The 26,789-nt window shown below is 36.8% G+C and overlaps 1 long non-coding RNA gene across 1 annotated transcript; it reads left to right on the forward strand.

The window, feature by feature from the left end:
- The first annotated feature begins 960 nt into the window (after positions 1-960).
- Positions 961-2,908, forward strand: LOC145156868 (uncharacterized). The gene is made up of 2 exons (XR_013736951.1): positions 961-1,332; positions 2,629-2,908. It is a non-coding gene; the product is annotated as an uncharacterized LOC145156868 (long non-coding RNA).
- Positions 2,909-26,789: the final 23,881 nt, after the last annotated feature.

The following is a 26,789-nucleotide window of genomic DNA, read 5'->3' on the forward strand; positions in this document are numbered from 1 at the left end:
CATATTTTATATTTTTGTTTATTGTCGATTATGTAGTTAAAAAATTAAAAACTATAAAAATGTTATAGTTTTAATTTGAATATTTAATAAATTAAATTAATTAGTAAAAAATAGGGAAGTTATAAATATACAGGGGTTAAAATAGAAATGCTATTAAGATATGGCGGTAAAAAGTAATGCTGCGACAGATGTTTAAATGATTGATAAATAGTAAAAAAAAAAAAACTATATATTCCAACAATATTGAGTGGTTTATCTAACAGTAATAGGTCAAAAATAAACTTCCATTCAAAAGCTATTTTGTCAATTATGAGTGCTTATTATTTATAATTTTCTTTTCTAACTCTTCAAAAGTTTATTAAATTCACATAGAATTTTTTTTTTATAAAGTTACCTTAACGTGAAATCAATTTTTCAATAGACATTAGATATTGGAATTGAATCTTCGATGAAAATTAAAAATATTGATTCCAAACTCTTTCATTTTACCAAAGTCTATTAATATTTTTCTTCTATTTTAGTTTTACTCATGTCTCAGAATAAATTAAGGGTACATTGCCAAAGTGTTTCTAATATAGTGGTATCAGGTGATGTCATATCTCTTTGAGGTCGAGGGTTTAAGTCCCGTTGTGGATATAAGTAGAATTAGGTGTTAGTTTAGGAGTAAGTTATATATTTATATTTGCCGGTTCAAAAAAATTAAAGGTATATTAGATTATTATTATTTTTTTTTTTGACTAAACTGCAAATTTTGTCGGTTAACAAAAAAATATAGATAAAGTCCAAAATCTTTTGAACTTGCATGGATGGTTCAAAATCGGATATTTTTTCTTGTTATGGTTTCTGTCAAACATAAAAAAACTGTTTGTCCTTCTAATTTATTTTTGACATTATTTTTAAGTTTTCTTAATATTAGAATAATTAAAAAAAAAAATGAATCCCACCCACCCCACCCCATCGTCTCTGTCTCTCTTTATCTCACAAGACCAAAAAAATTCCACCCACTCATCATCTTCTTCCCTATCCCTTCTCTCCATTGACAAACAAAAGAACAACCACCCTTTTAATCTCCGTTCCAGATCCCTGAACAAGCTTCTTCCCAGTTATCTTCAAGATAAAGAAAAATAAAAGAAAGATAAGAACTCGTTTATGATTTAGAGGTCGCGATTAGAAAGAAGAAAAGAAATATGGAGTTCATCGACGACTAGGTCATAATGGAAAGAAGAAAGAAAACAAAGGTCGGTGGTTTCAGGGAGTTTGACATCTCTAAACCCCCGATCTCCCTCGTTGTTGTCGCCTCTTTGTCTCTCTTATCACACTTAAAATTGAATTGTAGGTTTGATTTACAGGTTTCATCTTTATTTTTTTGTATATAATTAGTTAAGAGTGTATTTGTAAAAATTTAAAAAAAAACTCCTAAAAAAATAGTAGATTTAATACTCTTTGCAAAACATTACAAAACACTTTTAGCGAAAATCGGTTTTGCAACCACCAATTAACTTTTAGTTTAGACCATGTATTAAAAATCCAAACAATATGACAGAGAGTCCTATAAAAATTTATATTTTTCTCAGATTTTGTATATGACGAACTGTTCGTGAACCGTTCGACGAGAAGTGTGTTTATTTAATAAATGAACAAACATGAACACAAATCCTCGTTCGTTTAGTTAAACGAATGAACATGAACAATGATCTTGCTCATTCATTTATGTTTGTTAACATTTGTTTATGTTCGTTCGTTTAAGTTTATTTATGTTCATATATGTTCAATTGTTTTTTTTATTAAATTACTATATTATATGTTCGTTTATGTTCATATATATTCAATTGTGTTTGTTTATCTTTGTTCGTTTATGATCGATTAACATGTTCACGAACATAAACGATCAAAAATGAACAAGAAATTTGTTAAACGAACGAACATAAACAAGAAAATCCATTCGTTTATTCGTTCGTGTTCATTGGTTTGTTCGGCTAATTTAAACGAACGAACATGAAGAAGTAATTGTTCGTGTTCGTTTGGTTTGTTTAAAGCCCTAATAAATCTTAATCCTTAAGCTATAAGCCTTCCTTTTTGTTTAAAAAAAATAAAAATAAACAATGACTTTTTTTAGTAAAAAATAAAATTCAAGTTTAATACATAAAACCTCAATATATAGAATCTTTTATATGTAATTAGCCCTCGATCAACATATCTTCCATTTTATAAAAATTATACTTTTTTCCGGTTAGTTAATATGATTTCCTTAATGATAATACAAAAAATATGATGAATCTAAATTACATACACCCAATTCATATTAGAAAGAACTTGAATTTGTGTATGTTTGGGGAAAAAAAAGTACAAAACAAAAGGAAGGTGGGAAATTAATTCGCATATAAATAATAAATGGTATGATTGCGAAGGAAACCCACAAGCATCCACCGGTGGAATGTCGCAACCACGAAAAATTGTACCTTCAAAACCATTAAATGCTAACGAATCAAATAGTATTTTCTTGTAACATTCTTTTATTTTATTTTTATCTTTTTTAGAAAATAAAACATTGTAAGATATTGCCAAAGTTAATTATGCTTCATGAATTGCTTTATTTTATTTTGTTATTGACATTATAAGGCCGTCCAGAGTACCGACAAAGAAGAGACTCGTAATCTACGTGACCATGAGCGTTGTCTGTACACACTAGACCGGACCTTCGTGGCTGGGCATTTTTGTTGTGGATCGTTGTGCCGAAGACGAGAGACAACTCTCTCTCTCTCTCTCTCTCTCTCTCTCTCTCTCTCTCTCTTGTAGTGGGTTGGGGGGGTGATTGATCTGGAAGCTCTTCACGACCGTTGTGGAAAGTATTGTAGACGGTCTAAGATATTGACGAAGTTAATTATGCTTCATAAACTGCTTTATTTTATTTTTTTATTAATTATTTTAATCAATTATACACCAAAACCAAATAAGATATCACGAGTAAAATAATTTTGAACAAAATAAAATAATTCAATAAATGCAGAATCTGTTGCACATCAAGAGATGTCTACTTTGATGATCGTACAAAAAAACTTGTCCATATACATTTATCGAATAAAAGTATAAAATTTAGAATTTTGTATTTTTTTAGAACTTCGAATATTATTAACAAAACAATTAATAAGACGTTAGAAGAAATTACAAAGTATTAATATATGTAGATAAAGAAGAGTAACACGAAACATTCCAATTTATATAAAATCTAATTTGAGTTCTATAAAAATTACTATGATATATATTTTGTTAATCATCCATTTTTATTTATAAAACTTTGAATTAAAAAAAAAAACAACTTAAAAAAGAGAAATATTTTTATTCGAAACAAAATTTCAATGGTTTTCTGAATAAAAAGAGCAAACTCTAGGTAGTAAAATCAAAAAGAATTCTTTCAACATATTTAACAAAAAGACCAAACTATAATCTTTTTATATAAAATTTAGCCATTAATTTATTAAGATAAGGGTCTTCTTTAAATATATTTTAATTATATGCCAAAACATAAACTTTACTAATCACATAATCATATAAACTTTAATTGAAAGGAGGGCCTTCTTGTTTGAACTGGATCTTGCAAGACTTGTTGATCACAAAGAAACCAAACTGCAATGTTTTTTATAAAAATTCTTTCAAGCTAGAAGATGTTGGTGATTTTGTTTCATCAATATATATATATATATATATATATATATATATATATATATATATATATATATATATATATATAAGTGTAATTGATTGAATTGTTGACCAAAATCAATATTGATGAATATTAAACAAGGAAGGTGCAGAGTGCACAACTGTTTAAGTTTATTCAAGATTCAAAGTAAACTGTCATTTAGGTGCGAAGCCCCTGAACGAACGGGGGTCCGGGGGCAGCGCCCCTGGGAGCGGGGTCCAAGGGGCGGCAACCCCTGGCGGGGTCCAAGGGATAGAGCCCCTGGCTGGGGTCGAGCTGCCAGGTCAGCGTGAAAATTTTTTATTTGGGTTATATTGCTATATTAAAAATGCATCAGAAATCTGAATTTTTAGAAATAAGCCGAGGTTTTGACTTTGTTTTGACCCGTATAGAAAGAACTCGGATTAGTGACAGTTTTCAGACATCAAACTGTTTTTTGTGACAGTTTTTCAGACATACAACTGTCTTGTGACAGTTTTCTGATAGAAAATGTATTTAACTAATTTTGGTCTTCATTTGATGGTACATTCGAAATTCATAACAACCAGATTTTCTTTTCTTGCTCTTAATTTCTGAGATTTATCCGATTAAAGATTGGGAGTACCACCCAAATACTTTAATCTGAAAGTGATACCACAATTCTCAGAATTTCCAAGCCTTTCTATATCCCAAATTTCTAACAGAAAACCCCTCTAAAATAAAATGACTATAATATAAGTGATTAATAGAGTTTATGTTTTGGTTCATAATTAAAAATATATATCTATATCTATCTATATCTATATATCTTCTATCTATATCTATATCTATATCTATATCTATATCTATATCTATATCTATATATCTTATAAAGCTAACATTTTTCCTTGAACCTCATGCATTTGAAACTCCCAATACCATTTTTCTTGAACCTCATGCATTTGAAAATCCCAAGACTATTCAACTTATACAAATTAAATTATGATTAATTGAAATATTATGATTTGTAACTCTTAAAACTCTTCAAGTCATGCTATTTAATTGATGAGTTAAATGAAATATTTAGCCTATATAAGAAATTTGTAGATTACATATTGCATGTATGTCAACACAAAATGATAGATCATATTTGTAAGGTTTGAAGAGTTATGTAAGTGGTTCCATGGATGTAAGAAAGCAATTGCAACTTTTCCAAATATAAATTCATGTAAACTCAAATTGGGTGCATGTAAAGTTTTAGATATTAACCAATGTTCAAATTTAGGTATGTTTGTAAAGGTATATTTGAGATCATTTTTTAAGTTTATGTGTTATGCATCTTTCTATAATCACAGGATGATGAAGTGGGATTGACAATTATTTCTCATGAGCTTTTGGTAAATCAACCATCAAGCTATTTAACAGTTAGAGCAATTAACTTGTTAATATGTATGTATCTTTATGTTGTGTCTCTCTTTTTTATGTTAAGAAAATATATTTTATGTACAAGAGAGCATTATTCAACATGTATTTTATGTTATGTATATATTATGTTAGTTTCTATCGCTTATTTTGTTGTAAAGAACATCGATGGAGTTTTGTATAATTGATTTTAATGAAAGGAGTTTACAATTATTATTCCAAATTGTTGGTGATAATGACGAATTAGAACGAATGATTTTTAATATGATATGACTTTATTGTTGAAAACCAATAATTATGTGTGTTATAATAATGATTTCTTTATGTTCTACAAAAACTTATATAGATGTACCCAATTTTAAATGTTTTTATAGTAATAAAAATAAATTATCTTATTACATTTGTCAATTTCTTTTTTTCCTATTCGTTCTTTATCGTTAAGGAAAAGTAAAATAATAATAATAATAATAATAATAATAATATAGGAAATAAAAAATATTCAAATAAATTATTTATAAATTAGTTAAAAATGCCTATAGTTTAAAATAATTTTAAATCAAAAACTTAATTCAATTTGATTCAAACACAACTTTTTATATCTTTCTTATCGTATACTTAAATTTATTATAATATTTGTTACAACTTAGTGTAAAAATTATTATTTAATTGATAAATACTTATAATATTGTTTTTATAACATATAATTGTTAATATTTATATTACATTATTGGGAACAAATCAAGAGTTTAAAAATCCCACTACAACTCAATAGTTTTTTTTATTTAAATGTAGTTATGATTTCAAATTTAATGTGATTTGCCTTTATATTTTACACTACATTCAAAAGTTTTTTAAACTTATGATTATTAATGTGCAATGCTTTTTTATTTCTACTTATTTATTATACGCATTGTAGCTATATTAGTAGTATATAAGTAAGTTTTGATTAAAAATCATATGTTTGAAAAGATTGTGATTCAAATTGAAAGAGTTGAAAAAAATAAGTTGTCGCATCAATGGTTATTTCAACACAAATTTTATATAACAATGTTTTTATATATCAAATGTATGTTGATTTCTAAATATTCATTTTGAATGATTTATAAGTGTTTAATAAGTTTTGTTTGATGTAAATGTTATAATGTTGTAGTGTTTTTATTTTATTAAAAGCTATAGTGTTTTTCATACTATTTATTATTTGTTTTGTATACAAATCGGCATACGTTTTATATATAATTTTCACAACTTAAAACGTTCTATAAAATCATCAAAAGTTATAGATTTATTTTTTCATACTACGATGTTTTTATTATATATATAGAAATCAATATATGTTTGATATATAATTTACACAACATCAAACGGTTCATAAAATCATGAATTAATAGTGGAAATAACTAATGATACAAATTTATTAAAATTAATACAACTAATATGTTAACTATAGAGTTTGTTTTGCTATTGACATTGGTTTTACATGTATAAATATTAAATCACAATTTGTTAAATGTTATTATTTTAATTAAATAATTATATGCACGCGCAACGCGCGAGGATTCGACTAGTGTATATATAAATGAATGAAGGTTTCATTTGTCTATTTATTTTTTTATTAATATATATTTAGAAAAAAAATTAAATGAATTCAACCTTCGTTTTGGTAATATAGTCAGATGTAGTCGTACCGTTCATTTATTTCGGGGTCCTAACAATTATGCTCATAAATCACGACGTACTTGTTGGACCGTTTCACAAATAGTCATGCACGAAAGTTACACTATACTATACTAGGCATAAAAGCATAAGGTATTTTGTGGATTGTAAATGACTAGATGAACAATAACCATAGATTAGCATACTACAATATACTTACTTGGCATAATATTAAAGAACCTAATTTAGTACTAGATTGCTTAAATGTGAATGTGTTGGGTATCATGATTGATTTGTTTTTTATTATATTATGTTATAATTTTATTTTAAACGATGTAGATATAGGGGCGGAACATAATGGGAGCCCGACGTAGCCTGTGCTACCTCTTAAATTTTTAGACATAGTGTAAAAAGTAAGTTTAAGAACATTTTCAATGTATTACAATTTCCCCGATATGCTCTTTCTCAAATTTACATGTCATACCTTGATATTTTATTTTGCGTCGGCCCCTTTGTAGATAATAGGTGAGTGAATACCAAAATGAGATGGGTATGAATGTATAGCAAAAGAGTCCCCATTCATGCTATTTATTCGGGGTTAATTTCGTAAAAAGAAAAGAAATATATATATATATATATATATATATATATATATATATATATATATATATATATATATATATATATATATATATATATATATATATATTTGAACCGACAAATACAAATATTATAATTTACTCATAAACTAACACTTAATTCCACATATGTCCACCACGAGACTTGAACCCTCGACCTGAAGAAGGGAGGGCATCACCTAATACCTCTGGGTAGAAGCCCTTTTATATATATATATATATATATATATATATATATATATATATATATATATATATATATATATATTTTATAGGATTAGGTTCTATGGAAAACAAAAAACCCTAAAAATCATTAAAATGATAAAAAAAATACTTAGAGATTACAAAACTTTTTTTTGAATTTTTTTATCAAAAAATCGCAACTTTTAGGTCAAAATCGCTGAAAAAAAATTTTGAAAATTTTTTTTTTCAAAAAAAAAAAATGATTCTTTATTTTTTTTCAGCGAAATTGTAAAAAATGCTGCGATTTTTTGATAAAAGATTCAAAAAAAAAGTTTTGTGATGTCTTGGTATTTTTTTTATGCATTTTTATAATTTTTAGTGTTTTTTTGTTTTCCAAATAACCCTTCCCTATATATATATATATATATATATATATATATATATATATATATATATATATATATATATATATATATATATATATATATATATATGCTTAGGTTATTCTATTCAAAGTAATTATTGTGTTATTGTATGCATAAATGTGAGTCAATCAAATATAATTGAAAAATATAATCTTAATTAATTACAAGGGTAATTTAGTCAATTAATATAGATTTAATAAAGGAAAATTGCATTTTTTAAGGGATCATAGATTCTATTAATTTTAAAAATCCGATTTTACGAATTATAATTCTTTTAATTCGGACATTCTGACAGAATATGTTTATGAGTATATTAAAAAATAAAAATATTCTTAAACGATAAATAATAAAAATATTTTTGAACCTATTTCTTGATCATGAATTTAAAAACTTCTTGTAGAATAACAAATTCTTGAACAATCAATTGAATAATAAAAAAAATACATTATTTCTTATAGAATACGGGTAACAATTTTTAAGAATTACATTTATTGTTAAAGAATAAAACTAAAAAAAACTTTCAAAACGGGAAAGAAAACATCAAAATCTAACAACGACTAATACATTCTAAAAAAATAATGTTGCTTAGAATCACTTTCAATTTTGTGGTCCGTTCTTCAAACATCAACTTCTGTGATTCCAACAGAATTGGAATTCGTGATTCCATTCCAACAGAATTGGAATTCGTGATTCCATTCCAATAGAATTGGAATCTCACCAATATCATCCATTGAATCATCTACATAAACATACTTGATACCTTTTCAGAATTCAACCTTGTCAAGATCCTGCACTGTCCACATAAATGAAATGTTAAATCATAAAAAATAAAAAAAAACATAAATTGAAATATGAATCAATTCATAAAATGCAGCAAAAAAACTATTCATTATGATATGTATATTCAAAAAGTAATTGGAAGAAATGCAAAATTTCATTATGGTTTTTAGGACATTACTACACTCAAACCCAAAGGAAAAAGTGTTTCCTTTTCACAATAGATGTTGTCACAAGATCAACCCCACTCACCCCTCTCTTCTACGTTTCCTCTTAATGAACCCCATGTTTCCTTTCATTCTACATGGATTCCAGTCAAGAAATACAAGAACAATCTTGTTCTTGCCCTTATGTACCCAGCAAACCAACAAAAAAAAGAGGGCAGTTTCCAATTCGTGTTCTTCCTTCTTCCACATCCTGTGAAAACAACAAACCCAGTCACTTCTACAAACACCCATCGATTTTTTGTCAAAAGCAAACCCAAAATATCTAATTTGTTCAATTCATAGATTCATGATAAAACAAACAACATCCCAAAACACCATTTTTACATAATTTGATTGATTGGAAAAAAGAGAGAGAGAGAGAGAGAGAGAGAGAGAGAGAGAGAGAGAAAGAAAAGAATATTCTTTTACTTGTTGATGATCGATGACCGCAACTAAACTACCAAACCGAATCGATTTGCTGCCACTATGAGCATTCGACCATGTCACCACCGGAGCCCCCTGTCACCACCTTCGTCCTTCCCCTGCTCCGTTCGTGAATCCTTCTTCCTTTTTCGTGTGTTGATGACGATCGAACCAGCCAAGAAAACGAACCCCCTTTCCCCTCGTATTCTTCCTTCTCTACTATTCCCATCGACCACAAAGCCTTCGATGGCAATCGATTCGCTTAACCGCTGCTCCATCTCCCCCCTTCGGCCTCGTCAATCCCCAGAGATACCCTCTTCGCCATCGATGGCAATCGATTTTTGTAGAAATCAAGATCGATTTTGTAGTCTATTCCAATTTTGCAGATCTGCCAAGATTTGGTTTTTAGATAAAGAGGGGAACGAAATATAAACTGTAGAGATTAGGTTAAAAGTCAATACCATGATTATAGGGATTATTTTTGGAAGTTACTAAACAAATTACTAAATTACCCTTATTTATTTATTTAATTAATTAATTTTTTATTTAATTTTGATTGGCCCACATTTATGCATACAATAACACAATAAATACTTTAAACATCTAAACCTATCTTTCTCTCTCTCTGTATATATATATATATATATATATATATATATATATATATATATATATAGAGAGAGAGAGAGAGAGAGAGATAAGTTCAATTGAGAAAATAAAAAAGGTTGAGAATGGGGGAATTATTCTCGGTCACTCATTTATTTTTGCCGTAAAAACCTCTACTGTACCAGCGGAAATGGATAAGGAATACACATGTGTTTCCAACAAAATATGCTTCCTAAAACTATGCTAATCATTACCTTAATATATACAAAAACATAGTTTTTTTTCATTTTTTTAATTTTTAAGAAGCTATTTTTATCGAAAAATGATTTTAAATATACCAAAATTCATGATTTTTTATTCTCTACAAATAGATATCCATATTGATATACTCTTAAGATAAAATAATTTTTTTTTATATTTTCAGTTATCGTTATTCATAAGTGAATAAAAATGCATCAGATTTTTGCTATAGTACATTCGTTATTCACTTATGAATAAAAATATATAATTAATTTTTTTTACAGTTTAAGTATCATTTATACCACTTATTCATATATGAATAACAAATTAACTGTAACAAAAATTTGATAAATGTTTTATTTATATATGAATATAAAATATGACGACAACTAATACATGTTTTATTCATATACAAATATAATATATGACGAAAGATGATGTAAAAAATATATTTTAAGTAAGAAAACTTTATTATGTGTCATATTCATATATGAACGATACTTAAACTATAAAAAAAAGTTAAACATATGTTTTATTCATAAGTGAATAACGAATGCACTGTAATAAAAACATGATAGATTTTTATTCATTTATGAATAACGAGAACTGAAACTCTAAATTTTTTTTTATTTTATCTTAAAACTATATCAATATGGATGTCTATTTATAGAGAATAAAAAATTATGAATTTTGATATATTTAAAATAATTTTTTGATAAAAATGGCTTTCTAAAAATAAAAAAAAACAAAAAAAAGTATGTTTTTGTGTATATTAAGGTAATGATTAGCATAGTTTAATGAAACATGTTTGGTTGGAAAATACATGTTTATCCGTTATCAATTTCCGACGGTACGCTTAAGTGTTTTACAGCAAAATAAATGTGTGGCTGAGAATCATTCCCCATTCTCAACCTTTTTTTTTTCTCAATTGAACCCTCCTATATATATATATATATATATATATATATATATATATATATATATATATATATATATATATATATATATATAATATCATGATTTAAAAATGTATTATAAAAAAGTAACAAACTATTTAATGTTCACAAAATACATTTAAAAATAATTGAAGTAAAGGATAATGTCACTGTAAAACAATGAAGTTTTGGGTTTGGTCCGATTTGACCATTTATGTTATTTTTTTGCGCAAAAAGCCATCCAATTTTTATTGTATATGTCAATTAAGCCATTATCGTTAGTTTTTAACCATTCATGCATTAACTAGTTGTTCTAAATTACATGAACGGTCCATATGGTTAGAATTTTATTCGTAGTTGGTCCTATAAGTAGTAAAATTCATCATTTTTGAAACTCAGGGGACCAAAATGTAACATTGTAATTGTGTAAAAAAAGTTTGTATTGTCACTCTTGGGACCAAGTGTACAGAACGTTGAACGTTCATATCGTAATCTTTCAACACCGGATCTGGAAGAACATCAAGTATCAAAAAGAAGTCGTTGGCGGGTCCGCCTCTTCTTCTGGCGTTACCTTCTGAACTAACTCTCAATCGGTTACCGGAATCGACACCAAAAGAGACTTTGAGGCTGATTCGTTTTCACTTTCGAACTCACCCGTCGCCGGAGCATGTGGTGCAGGGAGTTGAGATTTCTCTGGTTCCTTTACAGGAGGAGCAGGTGGTGACTTGTGGGAAGATGCCGATGAGAGTTCTGGCAGAGGATATGACTTGGCCTTGACCACCGCATGGGGAGCAGCGGGAAGCGGTGGTTTCGGGATTGGCATCGGATCCTTTGCAAGTTTGACAAGTGTCGAGTTTTTATATTTCGAATTTTTTTTTCCGATTCCGAATGCAACTTCTTTGAAGTCTAGAACGAAGTTGTAGCCTTGATCTTCACCTTCCGTGGCCATGTTGCGGGAGCTCCGACTACCCATTCCGCCGCCCATGCCGCCCAAGTCGAATAGCGATTCGAAGATATCAAATGGGTTACTGAAATCTTGGTTGATTCGGATAAATTTGGGAATTTTTCAGAAGTGAACGACAGTGATGTGAAAAGTTTGTTCATTTTAATGATTTTTTTAGTGGATTGAACTTACTCTGTTACCAATGTCGCCGACACCTTTAGTACGACTTCACTGTACCGACATCGTTTATCATTGTCTCCTAAAATATGCTGCAACGCCCGGTTCCTGGTATGTATTTAAAGTTATAAGTTGTTCATTTTTGTATAGGAACTCGACGAGTTGGAGGCCCCAAACTCGTCGAGTAGAGATGGATTTGGATGCGGGTTATGAAGTCTACTCGACGAGTTGAGAAGCCTCAACTCGATGAGTAGGCCTGGCAGAATGAAACCCTAATTTTAAGGGTTTTGCACCCTATTTAATCACCTTAACCTCCAAAGGTTGGCCTAATTTACAGCCTCCATTGTCCCAAACCCTAGCCACGAAACCCTAATCCACTTTTGGAGAGTTTTGAGCCATTTTTGTGCATTCTTTGTGATTTTGAAGCTTGTGAAGGAATGAGAAGCTTGGGGATTCTAGAGGAAGCTAGTAGATCCAGAGATTGAGCTGCATTTCTGACTCATTTGAGGTATAAATTTTATACCTTGGCTTTCTATTTGTAACATCCCAAAATTCATGACCAAAAATTTCATTTTTAAATAAGTTGATATAAAGACCAATAGTATAAAAACATTCATAATATCATCCCATGTCAAAACCATTATATCAATAATCAAAACATGTCATCATAAAACAATATCAGAGTATAATCCCAAAGATCTCGTGTGCGGAAAACATAGTGTGATGCGCTGCGATCATGCCGACTCCTTCCCTTTTTCAAAAGAATTACCTGAAACCAAAACTGAAAACCGTAAGCACGAAGCTTAGTGAGTTCCCCCATATACCACACACCATACAAATAACATACTGTGAGGCATATCTGGGTGCTCGACCTACCCCTTCGGTCTCTTTCAACCGGTAACCGCCTAGCATACCTGGGTGCTGGCCTACCCCTTCGGTCTCTTTCAACCGGTAACCGCCTAGCATATCTGGGTGCTGGCCTACCCCTTCGGTCTCTTTCAACCGGTAATCGAGGACTATTTCACCCCTACCACTACCACATAATATCCTAGCATATACACATAAATCACATACTGCCTAGCATATCTGGGTGCTGGCTTACCCCTTCGGTCTCTTTCAACCGGTAACTGGGGACTATTTCACCCCTACCACTACCACATAATAACGTAGCATACTAGCACATAAAGCATAATAGATAGTGGCATACCAGACAGTTATCACAAAGACAATCATCTCAACTATAATCATCTACTAGTGGGCCGACATTGGTGCCTTAGACCCACTTCTACTGGAAGGTAACTCACCTCACACTACTGAAGTCCATTGCAAGAAGTCCGTAGCTGCTGTCCTGGCAACTCCCTAGGCTATCAATACCAAAATATCACCCAATTAGCAATTGGGTTCCACACCATGATCCATAATCCACATCTTGGGGTAAAGTGATCATTTTACCCCTGGCCCAACAAGACTCATAACTAAGGCCCAAGCTGAAAACCATTAAGGTCCAAAACCATAATATCCATAAAAGCCCAATGTATGGCCCAATTTCCAATTGGACCCCATTCCTTCGCATGGGCCTCAACCTAGAGCCCAATAATGCTTTTCTAGTCCAAAAGGTCCAAGTCAAAGTCAACATTCTGGTTGACTCAACTCGCCGAGTTAGTCCATCAACTTGTCGAGTCCTATGAACCATAAATCCTGAAATCGCGATCCAACTCATCGAGTCTTTCCCCAGACTCGTCGATTTCTTCCCTATAACATAATCGAGACTTTTCACTATAACTCGTCGAGTCTTTCCTTGAACTCGTCGAGTTCTTCGGTCTTCAAAACCCCTGAAACCTTAGCCAACTCGCTGAGTCATCTCCTAGACTCACCGAGTCTGCTCAGTAATCAGAAAAGGTTGGGGACCACGACCCAACTCGCCGAGTTGAATGAACAACTCGTCGAGACCCTCCTAGTCTAAATCCATTCAGTCACTTTCAGTTGAGTTCAATGCTTCTAAACCATATATCTGGTCCCCTAAAGCTGATATCTTACGTAAAGTTGCAAACTTTCCTTCCATGCATGGCCTTTTGGAGCTTGAAAGGCCAACATGACACCTTAAAGCTTGCATGGGGCTTCCATGGCCATAAAGTTTGCACCTTTATGCCATGAAACCCCTTCTAGACCCCAGATCTAAAAGAGTAATCACTTGGGACGTCCAAGTCTCAAAAGCTAACATTCTTGGACCAAAAATCCTATAAAAGTAAAATGAAGAGATAAAAGAAATCATTGAGCAAGTTTTAGACTTGCTTACCCGAAAATACTGAGAATGGGAAGACGTTTCTGGATCTAAAAGCCTCTTCTTGAATCCCCAAGCTTCTCCTTCTTCCACAAGCTTCAATGCACACAAACTCACTAAAAAATGGCTCACAAATGCATTAGGGTTTCGAGATTTAGGGTTTGGGGCTTGGAGGCAGGAAATGAGGCCAAAACCCTAGAGTTAAGTTGTTTAAATAGGGTGCAAAATCCCGGATTTAGGGTTTCCCAAACCCAGTCCAACTCGTCGAGTTGGTCCTCCCCAACTCGTCGAGTTGGTTTCTAATCCCGCGTCCCAAATGATTCCTACTCGTCGAGTTTTCCTCCCTGAACTCGACGAGTTGCCCTTTCTAATGAAGTTTATTTTTCTTTTATAAGTCTTCTAGATTCCGGGTGTTACACTATTACTTAGATCTTCATCTAGGGTAGTATTTTGTCACTTTTGGCCATATTGAAGTCATTTTCGGGATTTGAGTATATCATGAAGGTGTAACTTCAGATCTAGGCACTCATGAGCTTATGAGACTTAAAGTTGCCAACTTTATCAAGCCTTGGCCCTTCTCCATGCCCTAGATCCCTTATAAAGCTTAGTTTGGTGTTTTTAGCTTCATGACACCATGCATGGACATACAATTAGCAACTTTACGTGGTAACTTAGTCCTAGGGGACCAGATCTATGGTTTGGAAGCGTTGAACTCGATTGGAAACGACTGGATGAGTTTAGACTAAGGGAACTCGACGAGTTGTTCATCCAACTCGGCGAGTTGGATCGTGGTCCTCAACCTTTTCTGATTACTGAGCAAACTAGGTGAGTCTAGGAGACGACTCAGCGGGTTGGCTAAGGTTTTCCGAGTTTTGAAGATTAAAGAACTCGACGAGTTCAAGGAAGGACTCGACGAGTTGTAGTGAAATGTCCCGATTTTGTTGATAAGAGGAACTCGACGGGTTCGTGAAAGAACTCGACGAGTTGGGTTGCGATTTCAGGGTTATGATTTATGGAACTTGGCGAGTTGAGTCAACCCAGGAGGTTGACTTTGACCAGAACATCGACTTTGACTTGGACTTTGACCATGAGTTGACTCGTAATGGGGTTATGAGCATGAAAGGGTAATTAAAGGAGATTTTTATGTGTAGGAGTTTGAGTGGAGTTGATTCCAGAGCCAAGGACAGTTCAGCTACTTCACGACATTGGAGGTGAGTTACCTTCCAGTAGAAGTGGGTCTAAGGCACCAATGCCGACCCACTAGTAGGTGCTTATAGTAGGGATGATTGTCTTTGTGATAATTGTCTAGTATGCCACTATATGTTATGCTTTCGGTGCTAGTATGTTGTGATATTATGTGATAGTGGTAGGAGGGGTGAAATAGTCCCCGGTTACCGGTTGAAAGAGACCGAAGGGGTAGACAGTACCCATCTATGCCTAGCAGTATGTGTATGATATGTTATTATGTGGTAGTGGTAGGGGTGAAATAGTCCCCGTAACCGGTTGAGATAAACCGGAGGGTAAGTCGGGCACCCATATATGCCTGACAGGGGTAGATCGGACACCCCGGTATGTCTGACAGGGGTAGGTTGGGCACCCTAGTATGCCTAACAAGGGTAGGTTGAGCACCCCAGTATGCTCAGTAGGGTAGGTCCGGGGCCCAGATACGCTTGACAGTATGTTGATTGTATGGTATGTGGTATGATGGGGGAACTCACTAAGCTTCGTGCTTATGGTTTACAGTTTTGGTTTAAGGTACTTTTTCTTCCAAGGGAAAGGCGATGACATGTGTGCAGCGCATCACATACACGATTTTCCGCACATGAGATTCTTGGGATTTGTACTCTGACATTATTTTCCTATGATATGTTTTTGAGATATCCGACTTATGGTTTTTCATGATATGAGATAACATTGGTGGCATTTTCAGTAATCTGTTTTATGAATCTTTAAATTAAAAATGAAATTTTTGGTCTTGAATTTTGGGATGTTACAAGTTGGAATCAGAGCCTTGGTTTGAGGGATTCGGACACACCTTCGGGGGTGTCTGGACTCAAATCGAGGATTTGAAAGGTTTTTACAAAAATAAATTTTCTAAAATTTAAAATTAAGGGTTTTGAGAAAGAACAAGGAGTGTGATGCGTGCAATCGGCCGAGCTCAAGTAAGTTTTCCCCAATATACCCATACATGTTATGATATGATATGATATGATTATGAGAACTGCATGCTAGATTAGGGATGAGGATCTAGGAAGGATGCCTTATATGCCTATTGTATGTGTATGAGAACTGCATGCTAGATTAGGGCTAAGGATCTAGGAAGATGCCTTATGTGCCTGCTATATGTGCTAATTGAATTGCATGCTAGAACTGATTAGTCAGTGATATGATGGCCTGATTAGGATATGCTTGGTTTTGGTTACTCAAAGCCCGAATGATGCTTGCTTTGTGCTTTTAGTAGTTCTAGTTATCTTTAATTAACTAGTAAACGAACACGTTAAGTTACATATTACGAGGACTAAATAATTTCAGAAGGTTAGGTCTAGCCCTATTTCGCAGCTCTTGTTTGAGTCCAACTGTTGTAGGGTAGGACCTCTCATTCGAAGAATTATCTGGTCTTAGTAATATGTAATGGTATTCACGAGCTAGTTAGGGAAGGATAACAGGGACTTCTTATGTAGCTGATGGCGGAGAGTGGGTCGGAGATTACCCTAGGGTAAGCCTAGGATGAGATTAGCATGGAGAGCAATAGTAGTAGAAGGGACTTGGTGAAGTCAAGGCAATCCTTGAGGAAAGTACAGATACATGTGGAAGGTAGTATGGGCCCGTACTACTGAAAGCAGAGGATTCATACTCGAGTCAAGGAGGGCTGAGATAGAACCATGGAACTTGTAGTGTGTGTGAGACCTCTCGAGGTTATGTATGACCCTGACGATTACGTGTTTTGTTTCAGAATGGTGGTGACACGTCACGAAGCAGGAGGTTTAGGGTCTGGTTCAGGTTTGGGTTTGGGTTTCGAGCCAGTCGATGATGGATTGCGCGAGTTCATCGCGTCCGAGATTACGAGAGGCATCCTTGATTCGACCCCGGTGATTTTCAGGTCGATCAAGGAAGGGATCATTGAGCTGATAGAGGATCGCCTTAGGGCATTCAGGAGCGACATGGCGTTGGGCCAGTCAGGGACTCGCACACTCTCCTTCAAGGATTTCAGGGGATGTGGTGCGCCAGACTTTCACGGGGTGAAGGACCTCATTATGGCCAGGAGATGGATTGCAGTCATCGAGTCTGCATAGTTGACGAGATTCTGCCTTGAGGGGTCGAAGGTCCGGTATGTTGCGGGATGTTTGAGAGACATAGCTAGAAACCGGTGGGAGGCAGTCAGTGACACGTTGGGAGCCCCATCCGTTGAGGCTATGACCTGGTCGGACTTTGTGACCAGGTTTAGGGCTGAGTCAGTGTCGGCTGTGGAGATTCAGCAGCTGGCCAGGGCGTTTCTGGATATGAGACAAACTACTGAGTCGGTGGCAGAGATTACCATCAAGTTCAGGGAGAGTGCCTTACTAGTGTCTGTCACACCCCAAAACTAGGAACGGCGGAAACGTTCTGGGGCGGAGGACGTCATGTACAGTATCACAACAATGAATAGTAGTAAACAAGCAACAACATCATCCATTGCATTAATAATATAATTTTAATACAAGTGTGTTCTGTCAAGTTATATAGACACCAAAATATAGATCAAAATGAAAGATGAGTCTTGAACGAGCTCCATCTTCTCTAAACCTTGCATCGGTACCTGTCTAATGTTGACCTGAGGATACAAGTTATTTTGAAAGAGAGTATCAGCTTTAAAGCTGGTGAGATCATAAGTATTTTAGTTTCTGTATTTGTAAGAAAGTATTTGTAAGTATGTGAAGTGTAAGTATGTAAAAGCTCGTGAATGTTTGTAAAAGGTTTGAATCTCCTAGAAAACCCTATGTTTCCTACTAAAAGTAGCCTTCTACCAAGGCATCTAGTAACTGTGTGTGTGTCTCTTGTAAGAGCGTGTATTTTCCCAAATCTGACTATCATTTACCAAAAATATAGTTTTTACAATACTGTATATGGTGTGAAGATCACAAAGTGAATGTAATGGGAAAATGAAATAGTACTGTAGTGTTGTATTAAGTAACTACTGCTGTACTAACTACCTTAAACCAAATGTAATTTAAAGTACTTATGTGATCGGCCTGTATCCTGCTACCGACTATAGAACGCGACGATGTAAGACGTCGGAAGAAATGACATTTGGCACCCGTAGACTTGCAAGTCCCACTGTAGCGAGCAGCAAGGTGTAGGATAGTCAATCCAGTATATATCTATACACAAACTCATATGCTCTCCATTTAAGGAGATTCTGGATACAAAACGGGCCATGACAGGTGATGTCATGCCCCGTTACGTGGCTCACATAACTGTAATCGTATTCCTGTATATGTAATGAATGTACTAGCTGTATTGTGTGTTCTCTCCCTGTCTAGCATGTATTGTAATGTACTGTGTGTACTAGCTGTATTGTGTGTTCTCTCCCTGTCTAGCATGTATTGACTCATGTATGAACTGACTCATGTATGATTCATTGTTCTAGTAATAGTATTAGTAACTTCCTAAACTACGCCTATTGTAGTTTACTAGTAATAATGTTTAACTGTATGAGCATGTGTGTATACCCTTGCTACCCAAAGGTATTGAACTGAATGAAATAAGGAACCTTTATATCTATATACATATACATAATATGTAGCTAGGATTCAAACGACCTTCGGACAAATAACCGATACCCTAAGTCCACAACCCAACGAGGAACAGGAGGTTGGGTGAGTTATCAGTTCTAAGTCCTTTCAATCCTACTTATATAACTATATCTATAAAGATATACATTTAACAGAATATAAGTGTAAAAGATTTGAAGTAAAAGTATTTGACATGTAAAAGAGTTTGATAAAACCATTTGATATGTAAAAGAGCTTGTAAAACCGTTTGAAAAGTAGTTTGTTGAAAACACAGTTTGAAAAGTAATAAATCCACTAGATTGGTAGTTATTAATCACATGTTATTGATATAATAACTATAATTGATCAACTTGTATCCCCCCCCCATTAAAGAATTTTAAAAAAAACATTGGAAAACATTTAAAAGGTTAATTAAGGGGGTATGAACTCACCTGTAGTGAGTGGTTTGGATGAACGGATGATGTAGGATGCTAAGTGTCAAGTGAAGACTTGTACATACACAATGATCCTAGTTAACATATAATAACACATATATGTATCCAATTAGTCATAAAACAACTAATTAACCAAATTTAAGACATCCTAAGACATGTAAAACACTTGATTTAAGTGCTATAAGTCCTAAGGATTGCATCTAAGGGTGGTAGGACCTTGTAATTTAGTTTAGGGTTCAAGGGTAAACTCCCTTGGAGTTTACGGTTTGGTGACCATAACTCATTGAGTTTACGGTCGTAAACCCATGAGTTTACGGCCGTAAACTCATGGTACTTTGACCATTTTGTGTTTTGAAGCCTTAAAGATCATAAGAAGCATTCCTACTTCATGTTTAAGCCTTAGGAAGAGATTAGGGCACCATTTCACTCCTTTAAGGAGTTTACGGTCCTTGGACCACTACTCCTTGGGTTTACAGCCGTAAACCCAAATGGTTTATGGTCTTTTGATGTTTTCAAGTACTAAGCACATCAAGGAAGGGGTCTAGGCTAGTTTCCAAGGCTTGGTAAGGGACTAGGGCCACTTTGGCCCCTTTGTTAGGGTTTACGGTCCAAGGTGTTCTTGGACCGTAAACACCTTTGATCCTTTGATTCTTGGGTGTTTTCTTGATGATTAGAAGTGTAACAAGTCTTATAATACACTAGGATAGAAGTACTTACTAGGTAGAAGCTTGAAAAGGTGCTAAAAGTCCAAGAACACTAGTGTGTGTTCTTGGTGTTCTTGGTGAAACTTGAAGATCTACACTTTTGGAATGATTTCACGGATGGAATCATGTAAGATCACTAGATTAAGTAAGATATCAACTTTTTAGGGATAGAAACACTTACAAAGTTGAAGATCAAGAAGAAAAGTTGGATGATACTTGAGAGGATTTGAGTTTGGATCTTGAAAATGTGGAAAAGTGGTAAATAATGACTAAGTGTCATATTTATACCCCCTTTTAGGGTTTACGGCCGTAAACACCTTTGTTTAGGCCATAAACTCCAAACTCTTGGAGTTTTGGGACATTATTGTTGCACAATAAACCCTAGGGCATCCTCTCTCCTTTTATCTCCTGAAGTACTAATCTTAAAACACTCAAACTTATTCCAAAAAGCTTGAAAGTTAGCAGAATAGTTCTGACTTCTATTGAATTGAATGGTTGTACAGAAAAGAAATTTCGGGTTGTCACAGTGTCTCAGTACGCGGGTGATGAGGATATGAGGAAGACCCAGTACCATGCCATGTTGAGAGCTGACATTCGGAAACATGTCAGCTACTCGGCATGCCCGACTTTGGATGACATGATTGCGAGGGTGAGGGATAGGGAGATTGGTATAGAGCACATCAGGAAGAGGAAGGCGGAGACTGGCAGGCAACTGGGGTTTCTAGTAAGAGACCCAAGGGATTCAACTGGAGGTCGAAGGGCCACCAGGGACAGAGCCACTGTGGGAAGTGCGGCAAGCCACACGAGGGAGTTTCCAGAGCTGGGGGATTGGGATGCTATAAGTGCGGCAAGACTGGGCACTTTGGCAGGGATTGTACTGCCCCTACCTCCACCTTTCAGACATCAGACTTGATTGACATCAGCAGCGCCAGTGGCGGCGCCAACTCCAGCGACCCTACGGATCACAGATGGCCGACAGGGCAAGTCAGATGCTCTAGTGGTTAGGAGCTAAGCCTTCCAGTTGACCGCCGAGGAGGCGCGTGCCACACTGGATGTGGTGACGGGTATGTTTCTTCTCCCTATCTTTATTTATATGTAAGTTTTGATATTTATGTTTCATATTTCATGTATTTTGTTAGGATCGTTCCATGTGAACGGTATTCCAGTATTGGTGTTATTTGATTCGGGAGCGACCCGATCATTCGTATCCCTTGCACTCAGCAGGAGGTTTGCTCAGTCTTTAGGCACATTGGATTGTCCATTAGAGGTCGAGATTGAGGACGACCGATCCATCCGGGCATCAGAGGTTTTCAGAAATTGCGTCTTGAGGTTGTACGATGAGCGTTACCTCGTGGATTTGGTTCCCATTCCGTTGCGTGGGAACAAGGTCATCATAGGCATGGAATGGTTGAGACCTAATGGGGCGGTGATCAACTGCGAGCAGTAGTTGGTTCGGGTCAGGACCCCGAGTGGGGGAGAGTTGGTGATTCAGGGCGAGAGGCCGCAATGTGGGCCAGCTTTGTGTTCAGCAGCGAGAGCTAGGCGCTATTCAGCAGGGTTGCACAGGTTATGTTGCCTATGTCATGGATACCTGAGAGGAGGGTAAGGCGACTGTGGATGATGTATCAGTGGTGAGAGAGTATGAGGATGTATTCCCGGAGGATTTGCCTGGGATACCTCCGGAGAGACAGGTGGAGTTACGGATTAACCTAGTTCCTGGTGTGGTGCCGATAGCCAAGGAACCATATCGGTTGGCTCCTCCTAAGATGCAGGAGTTGTCTAGACAGCTGCAGGAGCTGTTAGACAAAGGATTTATCAGTCCAAGTAGTTCGCCTTGGGGAGCCCCGATTCTGTTTGTGAAGAAGAAGGACGGGTCCCACCGGATGTGTATAGACTACCGGGAGCTGAACAAGGTAACGGTGAAGAACCGTTACCCACTCCCGAGGATTGACGATTTATTCGACCAGCTTCAGGGGGCATCTTGGTTTTTCCAAGATCGATTTGCGTTCAGGCTATCACCAGATGAGAGTCAGAGATGAGGATGTACAAAATACTGCTTTTCCGGACTCGCTACGGTCATTACGAGTTCGTGGTGATGCCCTTTGGGCTCACCAATGCCCCTGCCGTGTTCATGGACCTCATGAACCGCGTATGTAGACCGATACTGGATCATTCTGTGATAGTCTTTATTGATGACATCTTGGTTTACTCCAAGACGCAAGAGCAGCACGAGGAGAACTTGCGAGAGGTGTTGGATACCCTGAGGAAAGAGAGCTTGTACGCCAAGTTCTCCAAGTGCGAGTTCTGGTTGTGCGAGGTGCAGTTTCTGGGGCACCTTGTCAACCAGAACGATATTCTGTTCGACCTGGCCAAGGTGGAGGCCGTGATGAGATGGGAGGTTCCGAAGTCTCCATTTGAGATTCGGAGTTTCCTCGGTTTAGCAGACTATTATCGGAGATTCATTCAGGATTTCTCCAAGATAGCGGTAGCCCTGACCCGACCGACAAAGAAGGCTGTTGTTTTTCGCTGGGGGCTTGAGCAGCAGGCAACGTTCGAGACCTTGGAGAAGTGGTTGTGCGAGGCGCCGATCTTAGCCCTGCCAGAGGGCGTTGATGATTGTGTGGTATATTGTGATGCGTCCATCTCGGGTTTGGGCGCAGTATTGATGCATAGGGGGCACGTCATCGCCTACGCCTCGAGGCAGTTGAAGCCTCATGAGGCAAACTACCCGACACACGATCTAAAGCTGGGGGCGGTTGTTTTCGCCCTCAAGATTTGGCGACACTACCTCTATGGGGTCCGTTGTACCATTTACATGGATCACAAGAGCCTGAGGTATCTGATGGATCAGCCAAATTTGAACATGAGACAGCGGAGATGGTTGGATGTGGTGAAGGACTACGAGTGTGAGATCCTCTACCACCCGGGGAAGGCCAATGTTGTGGCCGATGCACTTAGCCGCAAGGCATTCACATCCCCGATCAGAGACATCTGCCTGAGGATGACAATAGTGACTCTGCTTTTGGAGCAGATCCGGGAGGCCCAACAGGAGGCTATGAAGGAGGAACACCGGAAGAGTGAGTGTATCGTGGGTCAGATTTCCTCCTTCGACTATGATAGCCACGGGCTATTTACATGCCATCGTAGAGTGTGAGTTCCATATCATGGATGTGTGCGCCAGGTTTTGATGGAGGAGGCGCACAAATTCAGGTTTTCTATCCATCCCGGGGCGACGAAGATGTATAGAGATCTTCGTCTTGATTAATGGTAGCCCTGCATGAAGCGGGATGTAGCCTGGTACGTTGAGAGGTGCTTGACCTGCAGGAAGGTCAAGGCCAAACACCAGAGGCCTCATGGCAAGACGCAACCGTTAGATATCCCTGTGTGGAAATGGGAGGATATTACTATGGAATTAGTCACGAAGCTTCCCAGGACCGCACAGGGAGTGGATTCAATTTTGGTCATCGTGGATCGGTTGACCAGAAGCGCCCATTTCATTCTGATTCAGGAGAGCATTTTGGTTGAGAAGCTGGCCGACATCTACATCAGAGAGGTAGTAGCTCGTCATGGGGTGCCAGTTTCCGTGATTTCTGACCGAGACGTACGGTTCACTTCCAGGTTCTGGAAGAAATTTCATGACGAGTTGGGTACTCGTCTGCACTTTAGCACTGATTTTCACCCACAGACAGATGGTTAGAGTGAGCGGACCATCCAGACTTTGGAGGATGTGATGCGGGCGTGCGTTCTAGACTTCGGTGGTAGCTGGGATACCTACCTTCCCTTGGCAGAGTTTTCCTACGATAATAGCTACCATGCCAGTATCGACCGACCTCCCTTCGAGATGCTCTACGGGAGGAAGTGCGGGACCCCAATATGTTAGGGTAAGGTTGGATAGAGGGTCATGGGGAGTACCAAAGTGGTACTCAAGACAACAGAGAAAATCCAGAAAGTACGGAGTAGACTCCAGACGACCCAGAGTCGGCAGAAGAGCTACGCCGATAGATGTCGATCAGACCTGGAGTTTCAGGTACGAGATATGGTCCTCCTGAAGGTGTCACCTTGGAAATGTGTCATCCAGTTCAGGAAGCGGGGCAAGCTGGGCCCCAGATACATTGGTCCATTCAGGGTATTGGCTCGGGTGGGCCGGGTTGTGTATTGACTGGATCTGCCAACCGAGCTTAGTCAAATACATAACACCTTTCATGTATCCCAGCTGTGGAAGCGCTTGGTAGACGAATCCGCAGTGGTGCCCCTAGAGGATATTCAGGTGGATGACAGCCTGAACTACATCGAGCGACCAGTAGCCATCCTTGACAGGAAGATGAAGGATCTGAGGAACAAGAGGGTAGAGTTGGTGATGTGTAGTGGCAGCTCCGCAACGGCTCTGAGTGGACATGGGAGCCGGAGGATGAGATGAGGGAGCACTACCCCGAGCTATTTCCAGGCGCATCAGACTTCGAGGACGAAGTCTAAAATAAGTGGGGGAGATTTGTAACGCTCGGTTCCTGGTATGTATTTAAAGTTATAAGTTGTTCATTTTTGTACATGAACTCGACGAGTTGGAGGCCCCAAACTCGTCGAGTAGAGATGGATTTGGACGCGGGTTATGAAGTCTACTCGACGAGTTGAGAAGCCTCAACTCGACGAGTAGGCCTGGCAGAATGAAACACTAATTTTAAGGGTTTTGCACCCTATTTAATCACCTTAACCTCCAAAGGCTGGCCTCATTTACAGCCTCCATCGTCCCAAACCCTAGCCACGAAACCCTAATCCACTTTTGGAGAGTTTTAAGCCATTTTTATGCATTCTTTGTGATTTTGAAGCTTGTGAAGGAAGGAGAAGCTTGGGGATTCAAGAGGAAGCTAGTAGATCCATAGATTGAGCTGCATTTCTGACTCATTTGAGGTATAAAGTTGATACATTGTCTTTCTATTACTTAGATATTCATCTAGGGTAGTATTTTGTCACTTTTGGCCATATTGAAGTCATTTTCAGGATTTGAGTATATCATGAAGGTGTACCTTCAGATCTAGGCACTCATGAGCTTATGAGACTTAAGGTTGCCAACTTTATCAAGCCTTGGCCCTTCTCCATGCCCTAGATCCCTTATAAAGCTTAGTTTGGTGTTTTTAGCTTCATGACACCATGTATGGACATACAATTAGCAACTTTACGTGGTAACTTAGTCCTAGGGGACCAGATCTATGGTTTGGAAGCGTTGAACTCGATTGGAAACGACTGGATGAGTTTAGACTAAGGGAACTCGACGAGTTGTTCATCCAACTCGGCGAGTTGGATCGTGGTCCTCAACCTTTTCTGATTACTAAGCAAACTCAGTGAGTCTAGGAGACGACTCAGCGGGTTGGCTAAGGTTTTCCGAGTTTTGAAGATTAAAGAACTCGACGAGTTGTAGTGAAATGTACCGATTTTATTGATAGGAGGAACTCGACGGGTTCGTGAAAGAACTCGACGAGTTGGGTCGCGATTTTAGGGTTATGATTGATTGAACTCGGCGAGTTGATGGACCAACTCGGCGAGTTGAGTCAACCCAGGAGGTTGACTTTGACCAGAGCATCGACTTTGACCAGAAGGTTGACTTTAACTTGGACTTTGACCAGGATTTGACTCTTAATGGGGTTATGAGCATGAAAGGGTAATTAAAGGAGATTTTTATGTGTAGGAGTTTGAATGGAGTTGATTCCAAAGCCGAGGACAGTTCAGCTACTTCACGACATTTGAGGTGAGTTACCTTCCAATAGAAGTGGGTCTAAGGCACCAACGTCGGCCCACTAGTAGGTGCTTATAGTAGGGATGATTGTCTTTGTGATAATTTTCTGGTATGCCACTATCTATTATGCTTTAGGTGCTAGTATGTTGTGATATTATGTGATAGTGGTAGGAGGGGTGAAATAGTCCCCGGTTACCGGTTGAAAGAGACCGAAGGGGTAGACAGTACCCATATATGCCTAGCAGTATGTTTATGATATGTTATTATGTGGTAGTGGTAGGGGTGAAATAGTCCCCGTAACCGGTTGAGATAAACCGGAGGGTAGGTCGGGCACCCATATATGCCTGACACGACACAGGTAGGTCAGACACCCCGGTATGTCTGACAGGGGTAGGTTGGGCACCCCGGTATGCCTAACAGGGGTAGGTTGAGTACCCCAGTATGCTCATCAGGGTAGGTCGGACACCCATATATGCCTGACAATATGTTTATTGTATGGTATGTGGTATGATGGGGGAACTCACTAAGCTTCGTGCTTACGGTTTACAGTTTTGGTTTCAGGTACTTCTTCTTCCAAGGGAAAG

The sequence above is a fragment of the Lactuca virosa genome, chromosome 2 (assembly GCF_052849685.1).
Source record: "Lactuca virosa cultivar CGN04683 chromosome 2, Lactuca_virosa_CGN04683_v6, whole genome shotgun sequence".
In the NCBI taxonomy this organism is placed as follows: domain Eukaryota; kingdom Viridiplantae; phylum Streptophyta; class Magnoliopsida; order Asterales; family Asteraceae; genus Lactuca; species Lactuca virosa.